General features: G+C 40.6%; 1 protein-coding gene and 1 pseudogene across 4 annotated transcripts in view; one reads left to right on the forward strand and one right to left on the reverse strand.

Annotated features, from left to right (window-relative positions):
- Positions 1-15,513, forward strand: part of TASP1 (taspase 1) — a 235,770-nt gene that overhangs the window by 111,881 nt on the left and 108,376 nt on the right. The gene's annotated exons all lie outside the window — the stretch shown is intronic.
- Positions 14,460-15,279, reverse strand: LOC309973393 (replication protein A 32 kDa subunit-like; annotated as a pseudogene). The gene has a single exon. The product of its transcript is annotated as a replication protein A 32 kDa subunit-like (transcript).

The raw sequence follows: 15,513 nt of genomic DNA on the forward strand, positions 1-15,513 counted from the left end.
TATTTCAATGAAAAAAAAAGAAATGTGTATGTGATTCTTCTCTCTTCTAGAGGGATTCTTGTCTTTTCAAAAAGATTATTCATCATGGAATTTCTTTAAATAGCATTTTAAAATTTGATTTAGTTTGACAAAATCAGATTCACACATGATTTTTCAGTAACACATCAGATGTGTAATGTAAGATCCATCTGTGGTCTTTTTCTGGCTATGGAAAGGAAGAGCGGATTGAGGATCAGAAGATCAGAAGGAGGAACAAGCAAGAGATTAAGTTTATGCTCTGGCTGCCCTTAGCATTGGTCTTCTGTTACTTGTCTGTGCAGTCTGGTTTTTTTCTTAAAGAGAAACAGTTAAGTCCAGGGGTTTTATGGCAGCTGACTAGAGATCAGAAGACATAGGCTTCTGCATGGAGAAAGGTCTGCTACTCAGTAGGAGACCCAGTGATTTCTGATTTTCTAGGTTCTTTGATTTTCCAGGTCTTGGCTGATCCAGAAATCAGAGAGTACTGAGGGTGTGGCCACGGCTTGCTAAGAGTAGCTTCAAAGGTGGATGGGATAAAAAATGCAAAGAATGAGGCCAGGCTCTTGCTTTGATATTTCTGAGCCAGTGATTGGAGTCTCCTCCTCAAGGGCTGGGAGGTATGTCACCCCTTCTTGATTCTTCCACCTAACAGGCAGCCACAGGTCTTCCTCTGCCCCTCTGTGGGAGATTGTCTAACGAGTCTGTGCTGCAAAGCTCCTGCCCAGGTTCCTTTGTCAGGATGGCACAATGCAGCCTTCCTTGCGAGTCACATGACACAAGAGCCAGTGGGACACCACTGCTGAGACATTGACATGGGCCCTGTGGTCACTGCTGTCTGGGGGCCCAGATGGGATGGGGAGGCAGGCAGGAATCTGTGCTTCTCTTCCTTTGTAAGAGTATCCATTATTTCTCCTTAGTACTCTCTGAATGTCACAAGCGCTCTTGGTGGCGTAGTCTCTTGATTATCATGAATTAGAGCCCTGTTCTACTCTGGACCCTGGGTGCAGGTCACCTAGGGGTTTGGCTTCCCTTCCAACACTCTCTTCCCTGTTTTTTTAGCAACTTTCAAGGTGACTCTTCAAGGAGCCGTCTGTACTCGAGGTCTATTATTTTTCTTAGTTATTTCCACTCATTGACTCTTAAATATACTTTAGTCAGGCGTCCTCCTCCACCACGCTACTGACGTGCTCTTGTCAAGATTAACAATCACCTCCAAAAGCCAGTGTCATCCCTTAGTCCTGTACGCAGCATTTGACACAGTTGCTTGAATGACTTGCTTCCCCGGAAATACTATTTTTGATCAAACTCAAACTGGTCTTCTTCCTGCTTCACTGGCTGCTGCTTCTCAGTCTCCTTTGTTAATTTTCTCATCTTCTTGACCTCTCAGTGTTGGAGTGCCCTGAGGCCTAGTCCTTGACCTTTTCTTTGTCTTTGAATACCCACTGCCTTGGTGTTCTCATCCAGTCGAGTGGCTAAGTACCATACATATGCTGACACCCACATTTTTATCTCCACCCTGAGCCTCTCCCCCGGAACTCAGTTTTTTAACTGCTTGTTCAAAGCCCCCACCTGTGTATGTAATAGGCAAGATATTGCCCTCTCTGTCCCCACCTGATTCTTCACACAGCAAATGGCACCTCTAGCCTCCCATTGGTTCAGGCCAAAATCTTAGAGTCATGCTTGACCCTCTTTTCTTTTATATCTCACCCAATCCACTCCAGCAACAAACCCTGTCTACTCTCCTCTCTAAATATATTTAAAATCCAATGACTTCTTAGCACATTCACTGCTATCGGCACATTCAATGTGCTGCATCTCTAATCTGGGTTATTGCAGGAGCCCCATAGCTAGTCCCTTGTTTTCTGCTCCTTTTCCCTTTTATTCAGTTCTCAACAACTCTTGAAGGAATATGTTCAAACCTAACTCAAATCACGTGTCGTACCTCCTCTTTGAACTGTCCAGCGTGTCCCATCTTACTCAGAAAAGCTGAAGCCCTCACTCAGGGCCCGCAAGGCCTTATACAGGGTGCTGCCCACCTTCCCCTCAGGCTGCAGCTCTTGCTTTTCTTCCCCTGCTCATTCACCTGCTTTGCTATGCTTCAGACATGCCAGGCACACTCCCACCTTAGGACCTTTGCCTGAGTCCTTCCTTTCCCTTTACCTCTCTACCCTTCATATCTTATGCCCCTGCCCCCACCTCATCAGCTCTTGATTCAGATAATTCACCTTCTCACTGAGATCTTCCTTGACCACCCCATCTTAAACATGTAACTCTTCCCTCAGCCAACATTCCCTATCCCCCTCCCATGTTTTATTTTTTCCCACAGAATGTATCATGTCTAACAATTAATATCTTTTATCTGTTTATTTTATCTTTGTTTTCTACCCCACTCTACTATGAAATTGCATGAGGATTGGGATTTTCCTCAGCTTTCCTCACTGATGTGTGAATGGTGCTCATCAGATAGAGCCTCTGATGTTTGTTGAATGAGTTGATGTGAATGAATATGAACAAATAAATACATTGGGCTGGTGTCTTAGTCAGCTCAGGCAGCTATAACAAAATACCGTAGACTGTGTGGCTTAAACAACAGACATTTATTTCTCAAAGTTCTAGAGGCTGGGAAGTCCAAGATCGTGGGCCAGCAGATTCAGTTCCTGATGAGAGTTTTCCTCCTGGCTTGCAGCTGGCCAGCTTTTTGCTGTGTCATCACATGGTGGGGAGAGAGTGAGGGGGAGAGAGAGAGAGAGAAAGAAAGAGAGGGTTGAGAGACAAACAGACACAGAGGGAGGGAGGGAGAGAGGGAGCACAAGAGGGTGCAAGCTCTGGTCTCTCTTCCTGTTCTTACAAGGACACTAATCCCATCATGGGTGGGGGGGCACCCTCATGACCTCATATAACCCCAATTACCACCCCAAAGACACCATCACCTTGGGGGTTAGGGCTTCAACATAGGGATTTGCCGGGGTGCACAACAATCAATCCATAACAGGTGGAGTGCATTAGGTCAAGCCCAGATGAATCAGGGCTGAGAGGAAGGTAAGTGCAGGGTTGAGAGCAGTGTGTTCTGATGAGAACAGAGGATCCCTGAAGAAGAGGGCTGAGCGCAAAGTGTGCGGATCTTAACTTGGTGTCTTATTGGGTTCTCTCTGGATGGCCTTGACTAATTATTTAAATTTTCTTTAGTATGAAGTGGGAACCCTTTTGAGGAGGGAGATGCTCATTGTTTTGGAAGATAGATGAAGACAGAGCTTTCGTCTTTGGGGTCAGTCTGGAATGATGAGTGGTGATTCAGACAGAGAGGCGAGAGTGGTCAAGGGGTTCAGTACGCTGCTGTTAGTTCTGCTGGGTGGGATCCAGGCTCTTCAGCCCACTCTGCCTCCTTTATATGCCTTCCTAGGCCATCCTCTTTCTCACTTACATGGCTGACAGTGTGGCTTCTCAGAAGCTTCTTGTCTTTATGAAACAATAAACTTCATAACCGTTCACACTTGACAAGATTTTTAGAGGGCAGCCACTTAGGCTGAAATCATTTGGGTTTTAATATGTAGGGTTGGGAATGATACTGTGAGAAATCTTTTTATGTGATTTATGACTTCTAGACGTGAGCATAGATAAAACTCTAATATATTTGTAAACATCATCATCTTAAAAGCACTTGACTCTTTGGACTGATTGGTTAGTGTGGGTGGGGAAGAAATATTGTTCATTTACAGATAACAGAGTAGATAAACTCCCAGCACATTTCCCAAAACTAGTTATGTGAGATGAGGGTTCTATTCTAAGACTGCTGCTTACTCTCATTAAGTCACTTCGTATCTGATGAACTATTAACATATTATTTCCTGCTTTTTAGTTAACTAAGGTCACTGATGGTTCTGAATTTTGCTAGGTTATTTCCTAGGAAACCAGTTCAGTGTGACAGCTTTGGTTATCATGTATCTTGGATGTTTTCAATGAGTAGATTTTCCCCTGATTGTGAAATAACACATGGTTATTGAAAAGAAATTGGAAAATGAAACTGATAATTTTGCTATGCTGTGATAGCGTGTTAATATTTTTTGGTATATTTTTGATAGATAAAACAAAAACGACAATATCATTTAGCTTCTGTTAGTCCTTGTCCCTTTATATTATATAACGAACATTTTTATGATTCGTTATATATTCTTCAAAACATAATTTTAAAGGGTATGAAGGATGTCTTTCCCACATAACACGAGTTCAGGCATTTTGCTTTTATGGAAGAAGACTTGTAACTGCTCTCAAGCTATTTTAGAGGCTCTTATCCTGTGCTCTAGTGTCTGGGTGTGATAAAAAAGACAGTCCTTGTCCTTGAAGCACATGAAATCTATGGCCTTACTCGATGATACAGGGAAGTTTCTTGCCAGTTTAGAAATACATTGAAATACTGGCTGTAATAAAGGCTTGCTGCCCTGAACCAGGCTCTGCTGCATCCTACACCTGAGGGATGTGCCCCACAGTGCCTCCCCAAGGGACCTCAGTGCATCTGGCCACCTGACTCTTGTTGCCGCCATTAGTACCTCTCCCTTCCTGCCACACACCCTCTCTCCAAAGTCCCAGCCAAACCCGTTGCTTTCATGCTTAGTACCACCCATCACACTCATATCCCCACCGAAATGTCTCTGGCGCCCCAGGAGAGCTCAGCACATCATGAAGAAAAGTAAGTCTTTCTCTGAAAGATGCTGTAGACTTGGGTTACTGCGGATCAAGTGAGCTCCAAGATGTTCTTTTGATGTTTGTACTTTCTCAGCTTTTTTTTTTGGCCAGATACTTATTTTGCATTGCTTTGTTGTTGTTTGGTGAAAGAACAGACTTCTAATTTTAAAACCCAAGGTAAAGAAATGGTAGAAACAGAAGCATAAGATCAAGTGATGGGTTAAAATGCCAGCACTCTGATCCTTCATGTAATTCTCCCTTTGATTGTTCTCACTTGAAAGAATGCCTTTTCCTTCCCATTGTCGAGCACTACCTGCTGTCAGTCGGAGAGGGAGGAAGTCGAACAACTTGTCAAAGCCTTTCTGAGCTGCCTTCATATGGTTCGCAGAAACAGAGCTGGGTTTTCATTTCTTCTTTCATTCAACAGGAGTCCCTTTCATGTTTGCAAATTGAAAACGCGTGTTTTTCAGTGTGGAGTGAGGCTGTGTGTGCCCTCTGGCACACCTGTTTCTCATTTCCTGACTTGAAAGCATAACCCATCAAAAGGAGCAGAAAAACAATTTCTTTCTGACACGCTGCTTCGTGTTCCTTACTGGACCGAAGGCCTTCGTGGCTTTGCCATCTTCATTCGCTCTGTAGAAGGTTCTCGTTAGAGGCAGAGTTCTCTCAATACCAGCAGCGCCTTTTATAGCACGGGGCTGTTTGGGGTATTATTTTGTTGTGGTGGTGGTGGTATTTTTGCAGCTCAGGAGATTTACTTGAAATAAGATTTATTTTTAAAAATACACAGAAAGGTCTTAAAATTTTTTAAATATTAAATTTAGCTGGGCAGTATATGTTGGAAGTGTCTATGTAAGCTGATAAGTGAACTGATTGGCCGGGAATAGGGCTTGGTGAAGCATACGAATGTTTAAATTCCAGTACACTGTTTAACATAAATCATATATTTCCAACGCATTACTTCAGATTTGTGTCCTGCCAGCTTAAATGACTGTGAGGCATAATATGTTGACTTTGAGTTTTGTAAATTGATAATTTGTTGCCATGAAGGTTGTACATGGTATAACTCATCACTTTCTGAAGGTACATAGTGTGTCTGATGTTGCAAGCTGTTATGAAAAAACGATACTCAGGGAATTCAGGCCTTTGGCTCTCAGATGCTTGAAGCTGGACCTTTGGTTCCTCTTAAGGTTTCCCTGGGCATTTTCAGTGTAAGGCACATGGTTGTTCAGACCCAAACTTTGGTTTAGGCTTTCTATTTCTGAGAGTTATTTGGGATAATAATCTCAATGATGTATCTTCGGAAACAGTTTCTCAGGTTCTTTTTTATTAAACACCCATTCTTTTCAAGTTTAGTATGTATGAATCACCTGTTAAAATGCAGATTATGATCCCGTGTGTCTGGGAGTCTGCATTTTTCATAAGCTCCCAAGTGATGCCATTGCTGCAGGTCCATACATCATATTTTAAGTAGCAAAACACCATTTTGATGGGTGAAGTGGTGCTGTCCCCAACTGTGCCTTGCCTATAACACTCACCCCATACAATTTACCAGTCTCTTCTCTCATCGTATTCTGTTGGATCTAAAGCTAAGGAGATCTGGTATATATTCTTGACCCTAGGTATCCCTGAGAGCTTTAACAGATAGTTAACGAGTGACCATATGGGCTAGCATGGATAGAGACCACTGAGTCAGGATTATGGTGCTGGCAGGAATGATATTAGCTTTCCTGACTCATCTGGGATACACCTAACCCTGATAAAAATTAACCAAGTTCGTGTTGCAAACAGAAGTGGATAAAACAACCTGCTAACTCTAAAATGTACTGATAGAAGGGTTAGAAAGGCAGAATGCTGAATCAAATGTGTTTTATTTTAACCAGCTCTGTCCATGGTGGCTGGTTAATTTGGGCCAAAAGATTTATTGTTGAATCGTGGAGACACTGAAGTGTAAAATGTAGGAGCAGTCAGTTTGCATTTTTATTAGCTTGTTATTGAATACATGTCATGGTTCTCATTAGTGAATCACAGCATGATTGAGCCCATAGTATAACACATCATGACCAAAGGATACCTTACATTTTTATTTTCAGAATGTTTTGTTCATATCATGAAAAAGTACATTTACTTGTTTCTTGTATTTGTCTTTGATGAAACAAAAATTTTTAACAAGCATTGGCTAGTAGAAAACATGGGTAGTCATTAAAAAAATATGAGTTAGACAGGAAAGAATTAGAGAGTTCTTTAAAATTCCAGAGTCGTCATTTCAGGTCTGCATGGACCCACGTTGAATGGAAGAGCAGGTACATTCCAGAGGCGGTTTTGGGGTATGGGATATCATGGGCTTGGAAATCAGACTTGGGCTGGAATCGTAATGGAGGGAGCAGGTTGGAAGGGTGTGTCCACCTGCTCCCACCAGGACTGGAGCATCTTTCTTTATGGAGGAGAGACATACAGATATGCTAATTATCATTGATGTTATCACTTTGTACCATTGCACCTCCTGTTAGTTGGGATTCAGTGTTGTATGTTTTGTAATACTGAGGAGTTCTGTTTTCCCCATCTATTTCTCTGTATTCTAGCCATAAATGAGAAAGTTTCCCTGGTTCTTCATAATTTCCTGGTAAATTGTATGTGTTATAATCTATCATAATAATCATTATTTACTAATATTGATGATAGAATAATAAGCTTCTGATTGAATTCTGCTAATTTTATTTATTTATTTTTGGGCTGCCTTGGGCAGCTGTGCTCATTGTGCTCATTGCTGTGCTCAGGTTGTTGCTGCATGTGGGCTTTCTCTAGTTGAGGCGAGCGGGGGCTACTCTTTGTTGCGCTGCACGGGCTTCTCATTGCAGTGGTTTCTCTCGTTGCGGAGCATGGGCTCTAGGCACACGGTCTTCAGTAGTTGTGGCTCATGGGCTCTAGAGCACAGGCTCAGTGGTTGTGGCGCACGGGCTTATTTACTCTGCGGCATGTGGGATCTTCCCAGACCAGGGCTCGAACCCGTGTCCCCTGCATTAGCAGGTGGATTCCCTGCACCACCAGGGAAGTCCGAGACATAATATTCTTAATGGAAATATTTTTCATATATTTGTCTTACATGTCTTCATTCATCTGATTTGTCTTATCAGTTTTGATTTCATTTCATATCTTAGTAGCAATTCCTTCTTTGGAGCCTTTCACATTAGAGTTGTAGCCTGTTTGCATCTGGAATAAGCATTCACACAACAGACTTGAGTTTGTGCACAGCCCTGGGCTTTCCTCAGCACAACTTTTGTAGGTTAAACCCTGCCCTGTCATCAAGTTCACGGATATGTTTCAGAACTCACTATGTGCATTGCACAGGTAAGTTTTATTTAGATCTTCAAGTCTGGGCAACTCTCATTAGCAAGTCCTAGATATCATCATTTACTTCATTTCTTTATATCTGTCTTTGTAATATAAACAATTTAGCGCAATTTCTTGAGGAAAGAGTGCATGTTTCTCTTTCTGCTCCTGTTTAGAATGCCTTCCATCCTTATGACACCTGGAAAAGCCTGGCTCATCCTTCAAGGTTGAGCTCAAGTGTCTTTTCTTTTCTTCAGCCTCCCTCCTACCCTCCCTGCTTCCCTTGCCCAGTCCAAAGATTTACTCCCTTCGTGGTCAGTGGTGCCATGAGGTAGCGCATGTACCATTTATGGTTGTTCCCCTTTATAAAGCCTGAGAGCTCCTTGAGGAAGAAGCTGGTGCCTTAAAGATATGGTTGGTACTCAATAAATGTCTGTTGACTTGAACTCAGTAACCCTTTGCATATTTTGAAGAACTGTCAAACAGATTTTGATTGGCAAAATGACTTAATTGTTCCACGTTGGAAAACCAGGGCTAGTGCTCCTGCTTGTTTAAGAGCTTTAGATATTCATGCTGAGAGCTCTGCTCTAAAGAGAAGGGTGGTTTAATTTTAGTTTAGTTTAGTTTTGATAAAATCCGCTGAAGTTTTCACACGCTTCCACAATTGTGGTAATTAGAGTACTTTGAGCTCTAGGTAACAGAAATCACTACTCAAACTGGCTCAACAACAAGGAGTGCAGTGGTTTCACAAAGGAGGAGGTTCCAAGGTAGGTGGACTGCAGGGTTCATTGGTTCAAGGCTACATTGCTGACGTCAGGTATCCAGTTCTCCATGTCCCTTGCTTGCTATGCTGTCATCATTGCTGGCCTCTTCTTCAGGCTGATGGCAGAATGGCTATTGCATTGCCAGAAAAACTCATCACATGAAATCTCTCGAGGAAGGAAAAACAATCTCTTTGTGTAACTCTCTTCTAGGAGTGAGGGACACTTCTCAGACGCTCCCCAGCTGACTTTTTGCATTTTGTTTATTGACTAATGTTGGGTCACATGCCCATTCCTGAGCTACTCACTGACAAAGGGGATTACCCATGAACCAGTCATGAGCACAGAACATGCCCTTAGGTAGGTCATGTTCATGACTGTGGGCAGGGGTGGGGGTGGAAAGCAGAACAAGATCAGGATTCTCTTAGGACCGGAGAAGGAAATAAATGCTGTGTGAGTGACCACCAGTATCCAGCTAAACTGATCACTTGTTGAGCATTTACTATGGTCAGGCACTGTGCTAAGTACTTTTTACATAATGATTCTCATTTTCAAATGAGAAAACTGAGGTTTAGAAAAGTCAAGCAGTGCCTGAGTGCCGAAAGAATCTAAACAGTCTTCACTCAATGACAGTAGAGAAATGTGAAGAAGTAGAGGGGCCAAATAGAAATGTAATCAGCTGTTGTACTAGAAATGGTATAGGTAGGTATCTAGAGAGTTAAAAACATGTAGTTATCATTTAAATCTGTCCTTACCAAAGCTATGCCTCTTGCCATTATTTTTGGCTAACAGAAAGCTGGCTGTGGAAAATGGATGTTTTTGTTTTGAAAAATCAAATGCAGTAGATTAAAAAAAAAACACCATGCCACCACAAAGTTTGTTTATATCTTCATTTCACTCAAATTGAATAGATGAAATGGGATCTGGCTGTTTTCATATTGTTTATGTTCTGCTTTGCTTCTTGGTTCTGGGACAGGATTCCTGGTTCTGCTTGAATCTGGGTGCCTCTCAAGTATCATTTGCAAGATTATTGTGGAAATTAATAAAGAGAAAGTATTTCTGTTCAGTAAGCATTGTAATCGTCCTACTATGACATAAAACAATGCTATTTTATTGGCATCATAAAATACCTCTCAAATGTGTGTTCTTGGAACCTCAGTCTACTTTGTTGTTCTTTTTTAGTTCAGAGGGAAGGAAAGTGATTTACATAAGTAATCACTGTAATATTTTATTTATTTTTATAAATTTATTTATTTTATTTTATTTAGTTTTGGCTGCGTTGGGTCTTCATTGCTGTGCTCAGGTTTTCTCTAGTTGCAGAGAGCCGGGGCTGCTCTTCATTGCAGTGCACGGGCTTCTCATTGCGGTGACTTCTCTTGTTGTGGAGCATGGGCTCTAGGCGCACGGGCTTCAGTAGTTGCAGCACACGGGCTCTGTAGTTGTGGCGCACAGGCTTAGCTGCTCCGTGGCATGTGGGATCTTCCTGGACCAGGGATCAAACCCATGTCCTCTGCATTAGCAGGTGGATTCTTAACCACTGTGCCACCAGGGAAGTCCCTACCACTGTAATATTTTAAATGAGGGGTCATGTGAGGGTCTTCTTTTCATCTCATTTAATATAAGGGCAAAGTTAGATGCTTGATCTGTGTTTCATTTATGTGTAATAAAAGGACCTGTGTAAATAAAGTACATGAAATCAAAGTAAAGTTGTTTTTACTCAATGAAGCTATTATATAAATGTCGTGTGTGTGTGTGTGTGTGTGTGTGTGTGTGTGTGCGCGTGTGCATGGACAGGAGTTGCACAGAGGGCTGGGGAGTGATGTATCCTCTGATGGATAGCTGCTGATTTTTGTTTCAGCCATCATATTGCAAAATATTAGGTTCTTAGGTGAGGTTACTCAGTCTGAACTAGCAGTGTGTAGCTGTTTAGCTACCTATTGCTGTTAAACAAATCACCCCCAAACTCTGTGACTTAGAAGAATAACCCTTTTCTTATTTCTTATGATTATATGTGTTAACTGGTTCTCAAGTGGATGGTTCTTTTGCTGGTTATGCTTGGGGATTCTCATGTGGCTGCGTTCAGATAGTGGTTTAACCAGGTGTTTGGTGGGCACAGCCAGAAGGTTGGACTCAGCTGGTTTGCTGGGGTGTTTTGACCTTGCTGGCTACCCATGTAGTATCAGGGCTAGTCCTGCTCTAATGTGGCCTCTCCCTCAAGGCAGCTGGATTCTTACATGGTCACTCAGGGCACTCAAAGTACAAAAGCAAAAGCTATCAAGCCTCTTTAGGGTTTAGGCCTGGGACTGGCATTGCGTTAGGTAAAGTGAATCACAGGGTCAATCCAGATTCATCATGGGAGGGGATTACATATGAGTGTGAATACTGGACAGCTTTGCTCATTGGGAGCCATCTTTAAGACTAACTACCTTAATAACTGTTTTTTTGGAGTAATCATTCTCTTTGAGAACCTAAAAGCTATGGACTCTCTCCCTAGAAACATGCATGTGAACACAGTTATCTGCATAAGTGTACACACAATTCTAGAAAAATTTCATGGAGTTCCTAGCTGGACAATCCATGATTGTCCAGGTAAGGAGCCCCAGTTTAACTTACGCAGTTTAGGAATTTGCGAACTCTTAAGGTAGCGATTTAAATAGTAACTTAATTATTTTAAAATAGCTGCATAAAATTCTATTCTATGGTTGTTTTAGTCTCTTAGAATGACCAGTGGGTTATTTCCTGGTGTGTTTTTTTTCTGTTCTAAAAACAATGATTTTCTTGTACATAGCTTTTGTATACCATAAATTCCTAGAAATATACTTTATGACTCAAAAGGAATGGCCATTTTTAAGGATTTTGGTGGATATTGATGAATTGTATCATTTTTTTCTTATTAAGAAATAAGTTTTTAAAAATTGCATTATTGGATACATATAAAATAATGTACTATATATGTAAGTTATGAAACAAAATGAAATCAAATTCCTTGAACTTACCATTAGCTTAAAAATGAACACAAGTAATAGTACTGTATCCTCTTCTATTCTTTCCCAAACCCCTGCATCTTCTCCGGAGATAACTACAATCCTGAATTTTGTGTATCTTTTTTTTGCTTAAAAAAAAGTTTAATCAGATATGTGTGTATCTCAAAACAGTATATTGTTTAGTTTTATGATTCTTTATTGAGCCATAGGAACATGGTATTATACGGTCCTCTGTGATTTACTTCTTTCACTAAATATTATGTTTCTGTAGTATTTGTCCATATAGTTGCTCTGTAAAATTAAAAAAAAATTTTAACTTTTAATACTTCATTGTGTATTGACAAATTGATACTTTTTTCATTACAAAATATTCTTTATCTCTAGATAGTCTTCTTTGTTTTGATGTTTACCTTGCTTAACATTAATATAGTCACACCAGCTTTCTTATGTTTAGTGCTTGTCTGGTATGTTATTTTCCACCCATTTTACTTTTAGTCTATCTTGTCTTTATATTAAAGTATGTTTCTTATAAACAAACTGGGTCCCTCCCCTTTTAAAGTTAATGCACATTGATAATCTGAGCTTTTACATGGACTGTTTAGTCCATTTACACTTAATGTAATTATTGATATGATTGGGCTAAATCTACCATCTCGCTTTTTGTTTTCTATTTGTTCTTTGTTTCCTTTGTTCCTCTGTTCTTCTTTTCCTGTTTTCCTTTGGGTTATTTTTAATATTTCATTTTATTTTTCTCTATTAACATTTTGTTATACTTTTGTGTATTATGTTTTTTGTGGTTGCTCTAGCGACTACACATGCATCATTAATTTGCCATAGTCTGCTTTAGAATAATAATATATTACTTCACAAACAATGTAAGATTCTTTCAACAGTATAAATCCATTATTTCTTTCCCACCCTTTGAGGTCTTGGAATATATTTTAATGTCCATATTATGTTATAAATGCTACAGTATCTCATCATTATTTATTTTTGCTTTAAATAGTCAGTTGTCTTTTAAAGAAATTTACACCCATGTACACACCCAAGTACACACCCACACATGCCTAATAGCTTTAAAGTTTTTTTTAAAAAAATTTACCCAAGTAGTTTCTCTTTTTGGTACTCTTTATTTCTAATATCAGTCTTCTGCTGGTATTATTTTCCTTAGAATGCCCTTTAGTATATTTATAGTTCAGATCTGCTGGTGATGAGTCTTCTCATCTTATTCTATCAGAAATGTCTTTATTTCCCCTTTATTTTTGAAGGATATTTTCTCTGCATAGAGAATTCTATATTGACTGTTTTTTCCTTCAGTAATTAAAAATGTCATTCCATTGTCCTTCTGCTGTTTCTGGTGAGAAGTTTTATGGTTGTCCCCTTGTATGTCTTTTTTTTTCCTGCCTATTTTTAATATTTTATCTTTGGTTTTCAGCAGTTTGATTATAATGTCCTTAAATCTGTTATTCTTTGTGTTTATCCTTTTTGGGCTGAGCTCCTTGTGTTATTAGGTTGATGTCATTTGCCAAGTTTGGAGGATTCTCAACCATTATATCTTCAGATATTTCTTCTGTCCTGTTCTCTTTTCTACTTCTGGGATTGCCATTGTATGCATTATCCTGTAGGTATGGAGAGCTTTGTTCCATTTTTAGTCATTCTTTACCTCTCTATGTTTCAGTTTGGATAATTTATTATGACTATTATTAAGTTCACTGATCCTTTCTTTTGCTATCCTGTTTGCTCTTTTTTTTTTAAAGCAGTTATAGAACTTTTATTTGCATGTTACACCTCATTAACTTATCTCAGAATTAGCTGAGATGATAAAGTATTAATTATTACAGTGTAAAAAAATAACATTTTTACAAGTTACTGCAATAGTAGAACTATTTTATTAAACATATGAATGTACTTATTTTGTACAAAACACATATCTTTCTCTCTGCCCCATGAAGCCACCATTCTAGAACCCCATGCTTATAAAAACACACTCTTGGCAGCAATTATGACAAGGTGAAAGAAAGTGCAATTCTGAAAGTAACAACACATAACCAAAGTGGGGAACAAAAACAGGCAGAGGTTAATGGGCTTCGTGGCTAGCTCTCTGCTGACAGGCCCTAGTCCTACTCTTAACAGGAAACAATTCAGGAATAAAAACTCCTGAGTATGCTCAAGATGCTCTTGGTAGCATCCCTCTTCCAATTCCATTTATCCTGATATTGTTAACTAACTAATTTGTAACTTCTTTAAGAAATTCTGCCCTGGTTTACATCCCTGTCAGTTGCCCATATCCCTCTGAGCTTCAAAAACACAGAAGAGGGGCTTCCCTGGTGGCGCAGTGGTTGAGAGTCCGCCTGCCGATGCAGGGGACACAGGTTTGTGCCCTGGTCCGGGAAGATCCCACATGCCGCAGAGCAGCTGGGCCCGTGAGCCATGGCCGCGGAGCCTGTGCGTCCGGAGCCTGTGCTCCGCAACGGGAGAGGGCACAACAGTGAGAGGCCCACGTACCACAAAAAACAAAAACAAAAACACAGAAGAGTAGTAAGTTTCAAAAGGATGTCAATTGAAACCTTTTATAGATGAAACCTACTTCCTAGAAGTCAACCTGCCAAATATATGCACAGCTGGAGACGAGAGATTGTGTAAAAAGTCCAGCTGGAAAATATCTCAGGTACCCAATTAGATCCAGTTATTCTGCGTCTGTGGATTTAAAATGAGCATCATCCACAATAGATGTGTCCTTCGTTGCTTAGAAAATCCACAGCTTGCTTGACTGAGGCTACAGTCATGTGTTGGAGCTGATTCTTGAGATCCTGAAAGTTCAATCCTTCAGGCCTTGGGCAAGCCTTAATCAAATTCAGTACCTGGTTCTGGGCCACAGTGAGACCATTTGCTGGCATGAAGCTATTCCCACCAAAGTTCCCAGTTTCACCCATTCCTGGATTGCTGATAGGTGCTCTCCCTGCTGAGGGTTGGCTGTTAGACTTACTCAGCATCATGTGTGCATTGACTACTTCCAGTATATGTGTGGTGAACTCATTCATATCCTCCAGGGGCATGATCTTAAAGGCTACCAGGCTTTTCTTGTTCTGAAAAGATCTCGGATGACCAGCCACTTTCACATATGTTTCTGGAGGAACCACAGTGTTTTCACTGCTGGCATCACCTGTGTCAACCCACTGGTGAACATCCATGGGTGCAGCCGTCATGTCATCTGTTTTGTAAACAATGTTGGTTGCAGCCTTCTCTGCATTTCTGATTATCCCCACAATAGTGACCTGTGAAATCTCAACATTTCCAATTTTGAACACTTCATCAACCAGAGTAGCAGAAAGCAGCTGAGATATGGTACTGGGTACAATATGCTGAGCTCGGGCTCTAGATTTCTTTTCAGCCTGGGAAGGTGTCAGTGATCCAGAGCCCCCAGGGGACTGTGTGTAGCCTCCGGCTCCCCCAAAAGAGGAACTGCTATAGCTTTCAAATCCACTGGTCCTCATCTTCGTCACGATTCCCTCAGGAAAGAGTTCCAGAAGGTTCCGGCCTGGTGGGTTCCCCTAACCGCCTCCTCCTATTTGCTCTTAAGCCCATCGAATGCATTTTCATTTTGGATACTATGTTTTTTATTTAAAGTGTTTCTATTTGGTTCATATTTGAAGATTGTCTCGCTGAGATTTCCCATATTTTTATGAAAATTTCCACCTTTTCTATTAGATAGTTACATAAAATAATTATTTTAGTTAGTT

This window comes from Leucopleurus acutus, assembly GCF_964270905.1.
Source record: "Leucopleurus acutus genome assembly, chromosome: 16".
Lineage (NCBI taxonomy): Eukaryota > Metazoa > Chordata > Mammalia > Artiodactyla > Delphinidae > Leucopleurus > Leucopleurus acutus.